This window comes from Lycorma delicatula, chromosome 3 (genome assembly GCF_047948215.1).
Source record: "Lycorma delicatula isolate Av1 chromosome 3, ASM4794821v1, whole genome shotgun sequence".
Taxonomy (NCBI): Eukaryota; Metazoa; Arthropoda; class Insecta; order Hemiptera; family Fulgoridae; genus Lycorma; species Lycorma delicatula.
The window spans coordinates 1663821-1677146 of NC_134457.1; the positions used below are offsets into that span (position 1 = coordinate 1663821).

A 13326-nucleotide genomic window follows, 5' to 3' on the forward strand; every position below is an offset into this window, starting at 1 on the left:
TGGCCACACATGGAATCTCATGATAAATGCTGGAAAAGAAGCAGTTTCAGGCAAAGGGGTTGCAGAAAATTATGTGTCTGAGCTTGCTGGACCATTACTTGATGCTGGATGAACATTTTATTGTGACAATTTGTACACAATTGTTCCCAGCTACTTGATTGTTATACACATGTTAATGAAAATGGAAAACCAAAACAAATAACAGACACCAAACTGAAAAAAGTGATGTAGTTAGCCGAATGTTCAAGAATAAAAAAAATATATTCTTGAAATGGAAAGATAACAGGGATACAACATCCCTGTTTCAACAATACAGAGATGAAACAGTAACAAAACAGAAGAGAGGATTCATTTTCTACACACGTCTGACCATGATCTGAAAATTAAAGTCAGTCAAGTTGGATCTACAAGACTGGATCAGTACCAAGGCTGATCAGTGAAGAGGCAAAGATAAAGAAAGCTCAGCAAATCTGTCAAGAGGTGATTCAGTGTGTGATGCCTTCTTTTGTGTTGATTGCTTCAGCAGAGCACACTCAAGTTTTGTGAAATGAGATGACTAATTTTGTTATCTCATAAACCTTTGATAGAAACTTCATTATCATGATTTTGTGTAAAAATGTTCTTTATTGAAAGGTTTAACAAAATTAAGTGATAGAAATGAAATTAGAATTAATTTCATGTATTGTTTTCTGTAAACAGGATTTTGGAACATAGTACGATGTTAACTAATAATATAACTAATAAAAAATTTCCTTAAGAGCTATAAATAACTATTTTTTAAATAACACCCTTACCACTTCACTTTCATTTTTTAAACCTTCTGATTTAACTAAGTTGGTCTCTTCAATTGCTAGAGGGTCTTTTGGAATATCACCATTAAAAATATCAAACGATTCCTCTTTCAGTCGTAATAATTCTACTTGCTGTAACACAAAACAAAAAATGAATGCTACAAAGTAAATATGTTTATAATTTTTATTATAAAGATAAATTGTATCTTTAATTCACTTACCACATGCATTAACAGTGCGGCCATGGTTAAATTATTATTATTATTATTACTAGGTGACTGTGCCAGGTTTTGTATAGAAAAACCTAGAAAATTGTTTTTTCCTAAACGTTATCCTAATTTAATGTTAAAAATGCTGCTACTCCCCTTACAGATTTTTCCATAGATTGAAATCTTTTACAATCAAATAATTTGTTAAAGTCTAGCAATAATTCTCTTGATTTGGTTTTTTTAAATCTTACTGACATTTGTGTTAATATTGCTTATGAAGAAATTTTTTATCACGATAAATATCATTTACCTTCGGAAATAAGTTAAGCTAAGATTTTGAATTCTACCCTTTTATCTGATAAATACATACCAGATTCTAAAAATACAAATTTTGTAAGCTTCAACATTTACCAAATGAAAGTTTGATTCTAAATAATAGTTATTATTAATTTTTATTTATTTTTATAACACCACATAACAAATCTTTTTGTTTATCAGACTAACAAATCTTTGTTAGTCTATACTAACAGAGATTATTTCTAGACGAACAATAACAAATAACACACATACGGTGAGCAACTTACAAACCAAACTCTGAGCAAGTTTGAATTTGTTATTTGAGTGTTACCTTAAAAACTGCTTCGATTAGCACCATTACTGGTTGTGTATATTACTACATGAATCTACTATTGTCAGTTTTAAACTGTTCATCCTTCAATTCAGCAAGTTTTGTTCCGTGAGTTGTGTTTTTCTAAAATGCCTTAGTGGATCAAGAAATGAGTTACTATAGTGAAAAATAATCTGTGTTCTGAATCCTTTCAGTTTTCTTTTTTCATGGGTGCACAAGGAAGTGTCGTTTTCATCAGCCAGAAAGGATAATCATATAGTATGTAAATAAATATCAAAAATTAAAAACTAAGAACCCAAAAAATGAAATAAAACCAGCAGTAGATCTCGACTGTTCCTCATATTGATTCATATCCGTTAGAGAACACTACATCAAAAATTGGATGATTTTGTTGCACTTTAATATGAGCTAAGTACAGATCATTTGGTTTTGTCTATTCTAATGGCATTTTGCCACTTTCAGCAGGGCTTGAATGAAATGCACCTGTAGTAAGATGGATGAATGAATGATAAACTACATCTAGCTAGCATTCTAAGAATGGTGGACTAACTGAATGAATAAGCTACACAGTTGTACTCCATGTAAGAATGGACTAGAACTCAGTAAAAGTGCAACATGCATACTCAATCAGCTCCTCATCGATTATTAGATAAAACTCTCTCTGCATGTCTATAGTTTTTAAAATTTTACTTTCAGTTCCTTTAAAAATGTTAGACATTAGTCATTGATCAAACAACATTATTAAAAATCTAACCACTGTGTATAGTTCAACTGGTTCACCATGCAAAAACAATTGAGGGTCAGTGTCTTCCCTCAAAATTAAAAGTAGATGTTATTTCATATTCCCTGGAGAAAATGCAAATTCAGTCATTTTACACCACAATTCTAAATAGGTTATTTTATTTTGGAGCAGTCTCTCACTAGTAGTTACAAAGTTCTAGATGCTACGTAAATTGAAAAATCATCAACAAATAAAGAGTTAGTTAGTTTTAATATTTATAGCTACGGCAAATAAAGTAACACTTAGGACAATTCCCTGAAGCATTCAGTTTTCTAGTATGAAATTTTGAGATCGTCTTTCCAACTCAAACTCAAAAGGGCCGATTACTCAAAACGGCTGACAGGATGAAACCTCTGATAAATGCAAGATTTTCTAGAATACTGCATTCACACAGTGTATTTAGAATTCCTCTCCTCCAAGCCGTGACATACTTCTTTTGGACATCAAAAAATACAGCAACCAGGCATTGGCAAAGTAGAAAGGTGTTTTGAATAGCAGATTCCAAGGCAACTATATGATCAATATCATATAGCATTTCCAGTGGAAATATCATGGGAAATATTCAAGGCACACCTCCCGTAATGAGAGAAGAAAAAGCAACTTTTAATTCATTATGCAATTCTTCGCTAATAAAAGGCACACTTTTTACCTGCAACTTATAATTCATAAACTCAGGACAGTATGATGATAAGTGAAACTGACCTAAAAGAGTAACTAAGCACGTTCACCACACCAATTGGTAAGGTAACGAGGATGCCGTTGCTTTTCAGTCCAATTGACGGTGGTGACTGTCCTGACCTGCACATGGCCTGTACTTTTCTCCAAACAACATGACGCAATTGTCTGAGAAATGGTACTGACATAATTTAGCCATGATTTCTGTTTAGCACACTGAAACACTCGATTGCACACAGCTTTCACATTGCAGTAGGCGCAAAGCATTTTATCATAGGCCGATTGAAAGGACACAAAGCACTGCAACGATCCCTTAATGCACTTCTGCATTCTTCATTCTATCAATTTCTGTTTTTCAGAACAGCAGGTGCCTTGACTTTCCAGATGTTAAGAGGGATATATTCACTTGCACTATCAAGTATCAGGGGTGAAAAATTGGAAATTTGGTAGATCACATCACCACTTTTGTTGTATTGGATAATTGAAGCTTTGTAGCTGATCCAGTCTGCTTTCCCAACCATCCTTCTGCGTAGCTAACTGAGACAAACCCTTACTATCGATTGAGATAACAAGTCTATGATCGCTTACAAAATGTTTTTGGAAACACGCCAGTTAAGACAAGGAAGTAGGGATGCTGAACACGACAGATCGATGCAAGAAAATGTTCCTGATGAAGATGATACAAACATGTAAGATTCATCGTTCAATAAGCAGAAATCTAAGTTCTGCCTCAGTTGATCAACCACACTGCCTTGGGAAGAACATGATGAGCCCCATGAATGGTTAAAGATAAATTGTATCTTTAATTCACTTACCACACACATAACAGTGCAGTCATAGTTCAATTATTATTATTAAGTGACTTTAATGTGCGAGGTTTTGTATGGGAAAACCTAGAAAAAGTTTCTTTTACTAAATGTTATCCAAATTTAGCTTCTCACCTTAAAGATTCTTCTACAAATTGTAATCTTTTACAATCAAATAAATTGTTAAATTGTTGTGGTAATTCACGTGATTGGTTTTTTCTAATCTTACTGACGTAGCATTCATATTTCTTATGATGGAATTTTTTATCGTGATAAATAAAATATAATTTACCGTTAGAGATAATCTTACCTAAGATTTTGGATTCTAATCTTATATCTGATAAATACATACCAGATTACAAAAATATTAATTTTGTAAGATTAAACATTTACTAAAGTTTGATCCCTAAATAATATTTATTTATTATTATTATTTTTTTATACAACACCCCATAAGCTTGAAGCTTGTGCATAGAACATGGGAATCAAATTTTGTAGTGTATGAAAAAATGCCATGCTGACCAGGATTTAATATTGATCATGATATAGAAATTTTTGCAGAGGAAATGCAACTGAGTCAATCCTTTTGAAATGTCCTAGAAAAACATAAACTGGTTGCTTGAAAAATTCAAAAAAGAATGAAACTTTCCCACTTGTTTCACTATTTTTTTTATTTATGTTTTATTTAAGCACAGTACCTGTGGCAACCATTTTTGTTTCGGTGTGCACACACATTTCTGTAATTGTAAAGGTTTACGGAAAAAATTGTATCTAAAAAACTACTGGTCCTAGAAAGGTGAAACAAAAAGCGATTTATTCATATTTTCTCAAAGTAAAGGACTGGTTTAGTGACTTATTTACCTATCTCTTTTCTTTCTATGAGAAAATTACAAATAACATTGAACATGAAAAACTGTGTGAAATTTCACTTTAGGTAATTTTTTCAAGTGGCAGGGATGGCATATACAGTTTGAATAATTTTTTTTATGTAGGTATATGTTAGTAGTTCTGCAATAAATAATATTATGGTGATATACTTACCCCTAAAATTTTATCTATTTCTGAAAACTAATTATTTTTTTTAATTAAAATTTTGGCTTCAAATAACTCTGATGGGGCTGGTGATAAAAATCTCAATTTTGCACAATTGTTGGACTGTTTTTGTAGATGTTTATGGCAAATAGAAAGTTTCTTGTGTTGAAGTTGATGTTTTCAATATTTTAAAAATAGTTTTTTTTTAAATTATTAATGATACATCTAATTTAATAACTTAACCAATACCAGTATCCAAATACAATTTTGATACAAAAATTTTAGCAAAACTTACCAAAACTGAAATTTCAATAAGTAGCCTAAATGATTTTTCAAGAATTCATTTTTATTTTTGTATTGGTTCATTTTTGTAAACACTATGGAATAAAAAATAAATTGTAGCAAAAATTAAATTGTACTTCAATGAAATAGCGTTTTTGTAGCAATGAAAGTTTTATTTATTGTGGTACCGTATTTATTTTAAATTTGAATGCTGATGGCCTTTGATCCATACTGAATGTTTTCAGTTTTGATGGAGTTGATACACCCAAAATGCTACAAGCAGCATCAAATTGTTCAAAATTGTGATGTGGAGCAATGTATTGCTCTTGGTTTTTGAATTCATATAGTTTTTTGTTCTGCCGAGAAAAAATAATTTTGAAATAGTTTACAGAAAGATAATTTCCAGGAACTAAAATTACATTTGGAAAAATGTGTTCTTTAAGAGCTTGCTCTAATGTTATTTGTCTTAAGTTATTCTTAACTGTTTTTTTTATGAGTTCTCAAAGGGTCACAACAGAGCTGTCCATACAGGTGACTGAATTTTGAAATTTTAACTCTTTTTGAAGACATTTACAAACATTAGTGACAACATCTGAATTAACAAATAAAAAATAAGTTGTTTTCACATTAAATTTATAAATTTTAGTGAGTTCTTTTGGTTCAATACACTGTTTTACGACACTCTTCATTCACATAAATTCCTACAGAACATTGTTTTATGCGAAATTACTAGAAAGTAATGTAAAAATTTAACTGATTTAAAATTTGCAAATATAATATTATTAAGTAAAACTTATTTTAAAAAAACTCCTGAACACAAGATGAAATTTTTGACACTCTATAAAGATGTGAGCAGGTCCTTGACTAATATCAGACTGACCAGTCTGTAACTGCAAAGCTAAATGATGCAACAAGCATAAATGAGCATGTTGCAACAATATTAATTTTCCTGACAACTGGAAATAACTTCAAGCGCCTGTTATAACATGAACACTGCAGTTGAATGGCTCGAACAAGTCTAGTTCAACTATAGTAATTAGTATAAAAATATTGAAGTGCCAAGAAGACAAGAAACTCCCTTGGAGCACCTCTTTTTTGACTCAAAACAGTATTGCTTTTAACAGGTTTTTCATGATTTTTGAGAAGTTATAACTTCTTTATTAGTACAATACACAAGAAACTTTTCTAATTTGCCATAAACATCTACAAGAACACTAAGTTGTACAAATTTGAGATTTTTATCATCAGCCTCATCAGAGTTATTTGAAGCCAAAATCTGAATTTTTAAATAAAAATTAGTTTTCAAAAATTCATAAAAATTTAGGGGTAAGTATATCATCATTAATATGATTTACGGTAAAACTACTAACATATACTTATACATAAAAAAATAATTCAAAAAACTGTGTAAGCCATCCCTGCCTCTCGAAAACAATTACCAAAAGTGAAATTTCACAGTTTTTCATGTTCAGCTTTATTTGAGGGTAATTTTCTCATAGAAAGAAGAGAGATAGGTAAAAAAATCACTAGAGCAACCTTTTACCTTGAGAAAATATGAATAAATTGCTTTTTGTTTTAACCTTCCAGGATCAATAGGTTTTTAGTTACAATGTTTGCCATACACCCTTGCAATCACAAGAATAGGTGATTGCAAGGATAGGTGACATTATCCGGTTCATTCTCTAATTTAATACTTTTACTAAGAGGCAGAGCTTCATTATTAAAAGAATTATTTACAGGCTCGTTCATTATCTGTAAAAAAAAAACAAACTAAAATAAAAATAAATTATCTTCATAAAATTAAAAAACTATATAAAAAGACTTCATGACACGTCTCTTGCAATTCCTTAATGATTATTCTTGGTTTAATATTTTATGGTGGCCTGAATGAGGTTATATTTGATATAACCTTTATATATATATATATATATATATATATACCTGAAAATTAATATAAATAACATCTATTAAAATTACACACAAATTCTGGAACTTTAAAAAACATAATGCACAATCTGGATCAGAAATGTGATAAGATTTTAAATAGAACAATTCTCATCAATGCATGAACAATTTAATGTAAATGAAAACAAATAAAAACCATAACAAAACAAAGAAATGAATAAAAAAGCTGATAATGTAGTTGTAGGACTTTCACATCATATGCCTTTTTTATGATATGCAACTTACACACACTAACACACAACTGAATTTAAAATATTTATAATTTTATTTAAATATAATATTCTTTTGTTTATTTAATTTATTAACACTAATTACAATGCACACACTTACTGCTTTACATCAGTGCTACACAACCACTCCTTGTGGTGACAGGGGGGTACTACAGATCCAGTATAATCACTTAGCCACTAATTTAGGGCATTTTTTTGGGTAGGGAGCAATTTCAAAAAAAAATTTTTAGCGAATATTTTTTTTAATAGTTAACAAATGTGCCTAAGAAAAATAAGACCTTAATTAGGTGAAATCTCAAGATAATGAGGATGACCTTGCTCTACAGCCTCACCCCCTTCACCTTTTTAAGTTGAAAATTTAATGGCATCAATGCCCTCTGTACAGAAGTAATCTGACAGTTTGGTTAAATTTGGTCCAGTAGTTCTGGAGATATGAAGTGTGAGACACCGAACACACACAAGTACATATGAATGATGTAAAATTTCCATCCGGTGAAAACCGCATATGCCCAAATTGGACCATTACAATACTTTCCCTCCTACAGCTGTAGCACTAAATGGGAAAGTAATACATTTTAAAAAACAAAAATTACATACTTTTTGTTTTTTTCTAAAAATTATCAAATATCAAAACTGTTCTTGATAAATCTACAAACATTTCTTCAAAGCAGTTGCTCAATGTGGTCGCCATTCTGTTCAATGTATATTTCAGCTCAGCAAATCCATGCTGGCTGGGATGTCTAATAGCATCATTATTATTCCTAATAGTAGTAGTTGCAGCTACTACCATACGATGTTTCAATTCTTGTATGCCAACATAAGCGAATAGACTAACGACTTCATCCAACCCCAAAGAAAAAGTCCGATGACATGGGATCAGAAGATCAAGATAACCAATTTTACTGGTCCGTTTTGACCAATCCATTGCTTACTAAATGTGTTATTTAAATGATTCATCACATCACGACAGTAGTGAGCAGGTGCGCCTTTTTTTTTCCTTTTTGTGTTTAGCCACTGGAACCACAGTTACGATTACTTGAGAGGATGAATGAGGTTGATATGTGTGAATATAAATGAAGTGTAGTCTTGTACAGTCTCAGGTCGACCATTTCTGAGATGTCTGGTTAATTGAAACCCAACCACCAAATAACACCCTCACTCAATAACACCACTCAAATTTGTAGAAAAGTGCCTTTACTATGATTTGAATCTTAGAACTCTCGACTTAGAACACTAGACCAACTCGGTGCGTTAAAAGATGTGCCATCATTGAAAAACCATATCTGCACTCTTATCTGCAAGTGGAATATCTTCCAAAAGTTACATTAGTATTGTCTTAAAAAAATGCAAGTATCAAACTCCTTTGAAGCTTAGTGATAAAAAAAGGGGCCTATGAAATTATCATCAAGACCACAGCACACATTAACCAAATAAACGTGCATAGGAAATGACTTGCAGCAGACTGATAAGAATTTTTTTTTGTCAAAGTGACAGTATTATGATAATTTACAATGACATTTCTTGTAAAACAGGATTCATCAGTAATTAGAATATTATTTAGGAAATTGGGATGATGTTCACAATTTCTAATCAACCGTTGACAAAATTTCATCCATTTTATCAAAATCAAGTGGTAATAACTCTTGTATACATGTTGCATTTTAAGGGTATAATTGGTGCTATTGCTATTGCTTGACTGCTCATGTCACACGCTTGGATGTGAAACATGAAAGCGATGTTACAACCTTCTGGTGCTTGAGGTGGGAGATACTTCCACAACATTCAATACTGCTTCTTCAGCGTTAGCATCTTTTACAAAATAAAATCATTGTGGTTTAAGCAAAACTTGTTTCTCGAACCCATCTCTGCGAAAGGTTTTCTTAAAAACTAAGTGAGGTCCATTTTTATTCAATTTCTTAGATGAAACACCACAAGGAAGCACCAAATTTACCCCTCAATTTACACACAAGAATATTGAAACTGTTTAATTTCACAAAGGGAGCAGAATCCAGGGCTAAATGTTTTGCTTTTGCTAACTAACCATTTTCTGACTTATGTTTATATGAACTTTTTTTCTTATATTAGGCAATAGAATCATCTCCCCAGAGATTGCCTATGCAATCTCTTGTATATTGAATGATGTATTTTTAAATAGTTCTACTGATAATGCTGATTTTAGCACAGATTCTGATGAAAACCCTGAATACAAATCAGAATTTAACAAAGCAGTTGAGGAAAGTTAAGATGGAACTATGAATTTGTATGATTCTGCTAGTAATTCAGCTGATATAAGTAACGGCAACAATACTCCGATTTCTTGTATTTCTGATCTCAGTGTTATGAAGTGTGCATCACTGGAGCCTCCAACACTCCAGGTATTCAACAAGGCACTAGGACATGAAAACAATGGAGATACTGAATCTAACCTAACTGCATTAATAACTTAGATACAAGACGATATCTTATGGGGACCTTCCAGTGAAGGTACAGGCACCAACTCCCAAGAAAGCTATTTATGTACTGTTCATCAATGATGCCATTTTTAATTTATTAGTCGACGAGACAAATCATTATGCAGAATAAAAGATTCATCCAACCAGTACAAATAAAATGAAAATTTCTTTGGGATATTTTGTGGATTGGTCTTTATACAATGGTGAGTATAAAGCAAGTCTGTTGTATTCTAACCATGTTAGGAAACAGATTTCAGATACTTTTGAGAATGTTCCATGGTTCAAATAATGGAAATGCATCAGAAGGTGACACACTGTACAAAGTTCAACAACTCATCGACTTGCTTCCCATTAAGAAAGGTGTATCAATAAAAAATAATGCCTTTTTAGAGGTATGGCTTGTCTTTCATCATGTATGTCTGTATTTCTGTCATGTATGGTATGTCTGTTCAAACAAAAAAAAAAAAAAAAAAACAGCATGGGATGAAACATTCCAAATTAATTCCTTGTCTTTGGCTTCACAAGGAATCTCATTATATATGCTGGAAAAGAATAGAGCAGTTCCAGAAACATATTTGTTGGAGCTTTCTGGACCATTACTTGATGCTGGACGATCATTTTATTGTGACAGTTGATACAAAAGTGTATCGTTGGTTTCTCAGTTACTCGATTGTTATACACATCTTGTTAGTACCTTAAGGGTTAATGAAAATAGAAATCCAAAACAATTAACAGAAATCAAATTGAAAAAAGGTGATATAGTCTATACCCCAATGTTCAGGTACAAAAAAAGAAATATTAAAATGGAAATATAACAGGGATGTGTTAATGATTTCAACAAAACACAGAGATGAAACGGTAACAAAATAGAAGAGAGGGAAGGACAACATGAAACCCAAGGTAGTAGTAACAGACAACAACGATGCCAAAGCACCGATCTTCTATAAAAAATATGAGAAGATATAATGTTAAGAAGAATTAATTAACTTGTAGTACTTATTAAACATATTGAGATCAAAGGATAAGTAGAATTTTGGAGAATGTTCAAGTGACATAACTTGAGCTTATAATAACAAATAAAAATAAATTTTGAATTGTTTAGTAAAAGGGAAAAGTTAAAATTTGTTTTAAAATGATTTAACGAAATTACTTCCCTTGGAGAAAAATTTATTCATTAACTTCTTCCATTTTGTCTTCCTTTAAAAATCTGAATGTAGTTTTAATTCTCTAAATTCATTTGTTTTACTTTTAATTGAATCCATATTAGGTTTAAAGTTTGACTACCAGTCTCAGATTAATGAAACTGTTTCTTCCAAAATGCCATATACAACTAATTTTATTTCATTCCTATTTACTACAGGAAGGAGCCAATAATTAGCTGTACATGACGTGGAAGAAAAATTACGTTAATCTGAAACTCAATTATTACTTTAGTAGTTTTGTCATTTTTTTGTAATAATGTTCAATAAATAAATCCATTATGCATTTCACAATAACATTATTATAAATTTGGGTTTATAAACATACATTTTTGAGGTTTACATTTAAATCATTTGTGTGAGGAAGAAAATGTTCTTACATTTCTTTAAGTACTAGTATTAAACACTTTAAGCAAACCATTAAAATATATATATATATATATATATATATATATATATACATAGCTAGATTGGATAAATCTGATGCTTCTTATTCAGCAATAAGCAGTATGCCTTACTAATATTAAAAATAATTATTAACATGGAAGTTAGAACTAACAAAAAGCATGAATAATAAAACGTAATTGAGTTCATGAGCACAAATAAATAATTTTAGTTGTTAGACTTGCGGGCTTAAATATTTGGTGTTGAGGTAATGTACATCTGATTCATTAGTTGATAAATTATCAGAATTAAGTAATGACATATGACCTAATCCTAAGTATTCTTGCATAAAGGCAGAATATTCCCTTTTAAGATTTGTTTCATAATCTTCATTCCAGATTAAGAGCCTACTTTTAGCGTTAATGAACGATTCACCTAGCTGGGGTTTATCAGATTTACGTGGTAATGAGAAGATAAATCTGCCTTGATTGTTCCTAGAGGTATTAAGTTGGAAGTGTGTTTGACATGTAGAAGTTTCATTAACAAACATTAGAATCAGTTTCAAGAATTTTCCAAAAATTTTCAAACATAGTTAAATGTTCTGAGTTATTGTTGGTTGTAAAATGGGATGTAATAGTTTAAATTCTTATGTTTAAATTTAGTAGGAAGACAACCACTAAGAATACATCCTAGCTTAGTCTCTTGAATAACAGGATATCTTAAATCTCGAATAAATTAGGACAAGATAATATAATATCTAAATAAAACTGGGCTCAATTAAAATATCGATATTAGTTAATATAAGGTAGATTAATATAAGAAGTTTCAACTCTATGTAATGGAAGGTTAGTTTATGTCTGGCAAAACAGCACAATACACCTTGAATGAAACGTTTTTTTATCGTGAATGCAACGAAGTACCACACCATAATCAGATTTGACTAATGCATTATTTATGCCTGAAATAGGCAAATGTTTATTGAATTGAAATCCCAATTTGCAAACAAACGTATATGCCTAAGTCTAACAAGACTACACAAATAAGAATGACCAAAAACATTGTCTACATTACATACAGCAGTATACAAAATTACATTTTTGTTTAATTGTAAACAAGTCATTATTATTAAATTTATCATTACTTATCTTATCAGTATGAACGAGTGTGTAGTGTCGTTCACATAAATCACATAAGTTATTTGAGCAACACTGATTGTTACTATGACCTCTGTGAAAACATATGAGACAGTTATTTTTTAAAAAGTATCTTCATTCATCATTGGAAAAACTTATAGCATTTTTGTAACTGATGACTGAACTTACAAAATAAACAATGCTTTTAGTTAGATCTAGAATAATAACATTATGTTGTTTATGAATCTTGTTAATGTTTGAAGTAGGATGTTTGCGATGAGACTTAAATGCATTGTTGTAATCTTGTCCTTTAACATTTCCAATACTGAACTGAGTTGTAATACTTTTTGAAAACCCCTTATTTGATAATCTTTCGTTCCATAATCTGGCAGTATTATATTCTAACCTTGTTAACTGGGAGTTTCAATGCCTCAAATGAGTTGACAAATGAAATGTCAATAGGATCTAATGATTATCTTTTAAAAAATATTTTTAAAATGCGATCTGTATTAAAATAATATGCAATCATAAATTTGTTATCAAATTGTTTTATCAATAAATCTAATGCGATTTAATTTTCATTGTTTATTGGAAGTTTTTTAATAATGGCTAAGGCTTCGTCTCTTAGTGCCATATGTAAATACTGTAATTTTTGAATGTGTTAAATCTTTTTGAGTGTTCTAATTCTTGCAATGAAAGCCTTAATTTATTTTATTTGTCTTAATTGTACTTTATCCACAATGATTACAATTACCTAA

At 30.7% G+C, this 13326-nt stretch overlaps 1 protein-coding gene across 1 annotated transcript in view; it reads right to left on the reverse strand.

The window, feature by feature from the left end:
- Nucleotides 1–794: 794 nt before the first annotated feature.
- Nucleotides 795–13326, reverse strand: part of LOC142321339 (uncharacterized) — a 165359-nt gene continuing 152827 nt past the window's right edge. The window contains exon 7 of the transcript XR_012755602.1: nt 795–923. The gene's annotated coding sequence lies outside the window, so the exon portion shown is untranslated. The remainder of the gene's footprint in view (nt 924–13326) is intronic.